At 46.3% G+C, this 6,200-nt stretch overlaps 1 protein-coding gene across 1 annotated transcript in view; it reads right to left on the reverse strand.

Annotated features, from left to right (window-relative positions):
* tet2 (tet methylcytosine dioxygenase 2) overlaps positions 1 to 1,344 on the reverse strand; it is a 22,095-nt gene extending 20,751 nt beyond the window's left edge. The window contains exon 1 of the mRNA XM_019861861.1: positions 789 to 1,344. The gene's annotated coding sequence lies outside the window, so the exon portion shown is untranslated. The remainder of the gene's footprint in view (positions 1 to 788) is intronic.
* Positions 1,345 to 6,200: the final 4,856 nt, after the last annotated feature.

The raw sequence follows: 6,200 nt of genomic DNA on the forward strand, positions 1-6,200 counted from the left end.
AAATTCTCCTTTTCTCGTGCTTCCCGAAGGTATTTGCCTTTGTGCCTGTTTGTGATTCACCAGCAAAAGCAATGAAAGCCGATTCACAGAGAGCACGCAAGGTAGTCCAATTGCACGGCGGCGCAAATAACTACCGCAAGACATGTCCGGCTTGGACTTTTGCTCTCTCACGCAGAGTCTGCACACAACACGGTGCTAACAAATGCACCGATGTGCAAAAGACAGCGACAGATAGTGGCACTGAATTCGATTTAATGTCAGACTAGAGTGGCAGTTACTTGGGAATCAATTCAAAATTGTTCTCCGGGCGCTCAAAACGTAAACCGCCGAAATAAGGTGCGTTCGCTCCGAACCACACATTTAAAAATTAAATGGAACGCCGAGGGCGGGGGGAGACGCGACAGAAAGCAGTTTCATTCTTATGGGAAAAAAAAAACTATGAGTAAGGAGCATGAGAATCGAAATGTTCCTTGACGTGTGGAAAAGAAGTCAACGCAGAGCTCGAAAGGAAATGAGAAAGATGTTTCTAGGTTTCAGCGGGCAGAACAAGAGAGAAAAATGTCAGCCATGTTGGAGTAGCTTTATCTAAAATCCTCTCCGTATTATTCTTGCTCTTGCTTTTTGCTTGAGAGAGAGAGAGCGAGAGAGAGAGAGAGAGGGGGGGGCACGTTAGCTGTACCTAGCTTTCCTCTCAAAAGCTCCAAAATTGCATCCAATGTTGAGGAGAGAGAAAAAAAAAAAAAACGAAAAACATAAGCGGAGTATTAACCCTCTCAGCAAATCCTCACCTTCGTTCACGTCCCTCCACTTTGTATAAATTCCAACGAACCGTCTGGATCTCCCCCTGTAACAAATCCTAAAGGGCAGCCATCTTGCCTCCTTCTGTTCTTCTATGAAACAGACTCTCCTCCACATCAATATTCATGCAAACCAGTCTGACGTCTGCTCTCATCATCAGGAGTAGCCGGGGTGTCGCTGTTTGCCGGCCGGAGAATCCAACTCGAAGGCAATTCTAGTTTTAACCAGTCGAAAGCACACAGAGTTGACCAAAAAAAATGTGTGCGCGGGTCATGGGGGGGAAGATCCTTGTTTTGCCGGCAAACTCAAATAGTAACAAAATCACTTTCCTACTGAGTCTTTCCCACACAAAGGGACAGGTTTTCTTTCCCCCCCACCACCACCCCACCCCTCTCCCTTGTGCGCCCTCCTCTCTTTTTCTTCTTCCCTCAGCCGCACACAATAGTGAACACTATGATGGCTGCCCTCAAGCAATGGAGTGGATTCAGGACAGGACTCCACCCCCCCCCCCCCACATTTTGTTAAATATTGCACTGGTCTCAACTGTCTTAACTGTGGCGGGGAAAGAAGTTGTCTCCACCCCTCTTCTCTCTCAGGGAGGAAGCCCAGCGGCTTGTGTGTGGTTTTCTTTTTTTTTTCCCCTCCTTTTTTCGCTCTCAATGTAATGACTTCCTTCCACCGGCCGCCGGTTACGCAAGTTTCCCTTCCAACAGCGCAACAGCGCCAATGTTTTGAGAGCATTGCAGTCATCATCAGATAACCCTGGCCAGTTTGGAGTGCGACCAGTTTTTTGGGGCGATGGACTCATTTCCACCGGCTGCGTCTTTATTTTGGTACGCCTCGCCTGTCTGACCGACTCCGTTTTGGAGCGTGGCGTAAGACAACTCTCTGGTCTGCGTGCAGGCTGCATATTTTTGCTCCGCGCGCCTGCCAAGACCCTCCTGTTGACACGGGCCACGTGGACTTGTAAGAGATAGACGGGCAGAGAGAGAGAGAGAGAGAGAGAGAGAGAGAGAGAGAGAGAGAGAGAGAGAAGAATGCCCTTGTGGATGTTTCCAGAGACCCCTTAAAATTAGTCAAGACTTGCACAGATGTGCTACTATATTTTGTTGCTAAGACCGACAGCCTGTATCTGGAACGCACAATTTAAAAGGCGCCCGAACATTGTGCAACAATCACCTGAAGCAGTTGTACATTGCACAGTTTATTAAAAAAATGAATAATAGCATCGAGTTTTATCGTGACTCGTTTTTAATCCTCCCAAGCTAACAGGTGGGCTTGAAAATAATCTGCCTTTTAAATGCGGTTCAAGCTTAAACGTAGACCCCTCCTCTTTTCCTCCAGACCCACTGCCTTGGTTGCAGTGACATTTGTTGACTCAATAGTTTCAGGCTGAGAGCAGAAAAGGAGATTTGTTTTTACACAGAATGGGGGAGGGGAAGTGGCCAGAAGAGGAAGGAGGGAGTCGCTCGCGCTCTTACACATTCTGCCCGGAACAAAATAGGCTCTATAACCCCCCCCCCCCCCAAAAAAAAGTCAAACCAGTCACTTTCATCTGAAGCAGTTAGTCTCCGACACATCTTGACCTGCTGCAGTTGTGTGAATGTAGTCTAATTCTTTTTTTTTTTTTCTGTCCTTCAACGTCTTTAGTGTGATGCAATCGTGGTAGTCAACAGTTGACTTTTGAGAACAGGCCCCGAACATGAGAAGCCCTTGTCATTAGTCATTTTTATTGTGCATCACAGAGCACTTTCACTTCCGGGCAAAGACTCTTAACAGCAAGCGTGAGGCAAACCAAACAGACTTAATAAAGGTATAAAAAGTAATGGAGGTGGGGAGGTGGGGGCGATGTGTAAAATGGCTCGGCAGGGGTAGGGGTCAGGGGGCATTTGCCAAGAATTGGAAAGCGAGTCCGGAAAGGTTTTTGTTGGCGAGGGTCGGGACAGTTGTGACGTGCGCTGAGCTGTGTGGGGGGGCAATTGAGCAACGCAGTCAATTGATCACCACACCGGTGAGAATCCCAAAGATTCCTGCTGCAGGCCTTCGACGGATTCTTTGGTTCCACTTTGTCATGTAAATGAGAAACTCGTATCTCCCAAGTATTGTACATGATTTCCAAAAAATCGCCGCAATTGCCCCCCCCCAACCCCCGAGAGCTACTGTAACTCGTAAATCGGAGATTATCTTGTTGTTCCTCGCACTCCTGCCACATTTCAAAGGAACGGAGGCGTGTGCCATCACCTCATCTGTAAACACAGAGCGCTGTGGCCTCATGCTGACCCCGGGGGGTCATCAAAATGAAGGCACACTTGTCACTTGGCTGACTTCACACTTAGGGATAATCTAACAGGAATTTGAATCTAATGCGAAACCGCCACAAGGACCGCATCCCGTTCGGTATTCAGATCTGCTCGTCAGTAGTAAGTTGTCGCGATGTCTTGGATTCAATTACGGGAATGACAAGGCTGCAATCGGGGTTTTAGGAAACCAAATGGTGGTCATTTGTGGTTGGAAATGCAAAATGAAGAGTGATGTCCTCAACTACCAACCGTTAGTTTGCATGTATTGTATCCAACCCAATACACACACACACACAAGAACACACACTTTTTATTTCCATCACATCTATACTCACATTAGACTTGAGTTTTCTGAGTGTTTAGGTTGCTTTGATTCCTTCAAAATGCGCCTTTCAAAGTCCAAGCACGCTGCGCTGTTGACGTGCGGTTTCTAGTGATGGCTGTGCGGTAATCGAGGCTGCCACGATGACGTACGCGCGCCGTGTTCGATGCAACGGGCGCTCCCTCACGTGTGCTCAGGCCAGCTACACCGCGAGCGAGCGGGGGAGCCGAGGCGCTCGGCCAGTTTCATCGCGCCTCCTCACCGGACAGAGCGAGGCCAAGTTGCTTGCAATTTTTTTAATATGTTCAAATTGGGGGCTTTAATTTTTTTAAATAAGTTTTTTTTTTTTTTTTAAATGTGTGTGGGTGTTTGCTGAGTGTTGGACTCATTTTTATCGCCAGTCACACCGTAATGATGGCAGTTACGACTGCGAAAATCCAACCATCCATCCATCCATTCATCCATTTTTTTGATCCGCTTCATCCTTAAAAGTATACAAATTTGATAAAATATACAAAATATTTAGACGTATCATTACAAATATGAATTCATATCCATAAATATCCACTATTTTCATTGTAGTTGGAAATCATAAATCAGGGAAGGTCGTGACACCCAAATATAAATAACTATGATTGCTCAATTAAAGTAGGCGATTGTTTTTTGTTTTTTTTCCCCTCCTACTGTCTTGAAATATTTCGTTTTCTTTGGCACGGTAAATCACTTGGACCCAAGTGGGAGGTGATAACAGCGGTGATTTACAATCTTCCTGACGTTAGAGTACAGCGACATCTCTGACACACGACAGCGGGGCCTCTGCCTGGCGTGAAGCTGAGAAAAGCAGCACTTCTCGTCATCACTGCTAGGATTAGCATACATCTCACCTGGGGCAATGTAAACACACACGCACGCACACTTTCTCTCTTTATTTCCAGTTACAACAACGTGCCCACTGCCTGGGATAATACACAACATTCTGAGCGTTGGTTCCCCCCCCAAGAAGATGTTCCCCGCTGCTGCCCCTCCTCCTGCAGTTACTGAAAGACAAGGAGAGTCGTTAGCGTCTGCTTCACACAGCCTAATTGTTGAAGACACTGCAGGGGATCTGGGCAGAGTGCGTGGAATGGGAGACACAAGTCAGAGTAGTACAGTCGAAACCTCGTTACAACGTACCCCGAGAGACATAGCAAATCGGCACGTTGCGACGGGAGTTTGTTGGGAACCATTTTCAAAATGGCCGCCAACTACGATGTGTACTACAGTACGAGCATTTATCGATGTAAAAACGTATCAACCGGTCAATGACAAATACGTGTATACAGTATGAATATAAAATGATTTTTATAAGACATGAAACAAACGACTGTTGCATTTCTACTTCATCTCTGAAAACATTCAGTTGACAAATGAAAAGTGCCTTCACAGTTCAGGAAGCGCCGCACCCTGAAGCCGTTTCTGATCATCTTTCAATCTGTTGGCCTCGAACTCCGCCGTGATGTTGTTGCCATTACGGACGATTGTTGAAATCGTCGACTTCGTCTGGGAGATTGCCTGTCGAAAGTGCGAAACTTCTGTTTACCAGACATGTTTTCAGACCGTGTGCTCAGAACCGCGCCATGCCTCTGGAAGTATAACAATGTACGGGTTGATCAGTAGTGTTGCTAAGCAACGGAGAAGAATTCCGCAGTGTTGCCGACTTAGCGACTTTCTCACTATATTTGGCTTTCAGTTTTCAGACCCTCTAGCCACTCTTTGAAATGTTTTGATAGTATTATTTGGCATTTTCCAAATATTTACACTTGCCGGGACCTTTGTCGCACTTTGCCCCGGGATTGCTGCATGCGTCCTCTAACCATTGACAGAGTTGCTCCTCGGGCACAACAGGGTTAGACAAGGCCAATTACAACCTGCCGCCGTTCCCGTGGAGACCAGCGCCTCGAAAAGGTCTAAGAGCGGCTTCCCGCATTCAGGCTGCAGGTGTTACCACCGCTTACACTGCCCCGATCATAAGCCTCCTTTGGGACAAATGAAGCCCTTTTTTGGTTGTCCACTTCTCACCCCGTTTTTCCAACTCTCTTTCCCAGAAGGAAAACACTTAAACTGGACCCCGTTGTTTCTTGCTTGTGGGTTTTTTTTTTGGTTTTTTTTTGTGCTTCTGTTGTCAGCAGCTTCAGAAGTCACACTTGGTTACTACAATATATATATTTTTTTTGGGGGGGGGGGCGTATGTTATTGGCCAAGAAGCCTTTTTTTTTACATAAATATTTACTCTAATTTGGATTTACTGCGTTAGCCTGCGTGGGTTCTCCGGGTACTCCGGTTTCCTCCCACATTCCAAAATCATGGATGGCAGGCTGATTGAACACTCTAAATTGTCCCTAGGTGTGAGTGTGAGTGCGGATGGTTGTTCGTGTCTGTGTGCCCTGCGATTGGCTGGCAACCGGTTCAGGGTGTCCCCCGCCTACAGCCTGAAGACGGCTGGGATCGGCTCCAGCAACCCCCTTGACCCTTGTGAGGATAAAGCGGAACAGCAAATGGATTTGCGAAACGTGTGGTCCATTTTTTTTTAGATATTTTAGATCTGAGCCCAAAAGTGAATTAAAAATTTTTTTGTTTTGTTTTTCTGTGGATGTGTTGGATTAAACAACAAAAATAATCTTTTTTTTTTTTTTTTTTTTTTGATAGACTCATCTCGGGGTTTGCCATCACAACACGCGCATGAGACAAGATCTACAGGCTACATCAGAATCTAATGCACAACTTAGATGATGAGTTCCCCT

Source organism: Hippocampus comes, unplaced genomic scaffold, assembly GCF_001891065.2.
Source record: "Hippocampus comes isolate QL1 unplaced genomic scaffold, H_comes_QL1_v1.1 scaffold7, whole genome shotgun sequence".
Taxonomy (NCBI): domain Eukaryota; kingdom Metazoa; phylum Chordata; class Actinopteri; order Syngnathiformes; family Syngnathidae; genus Hippocampus; species Hippocampus comes.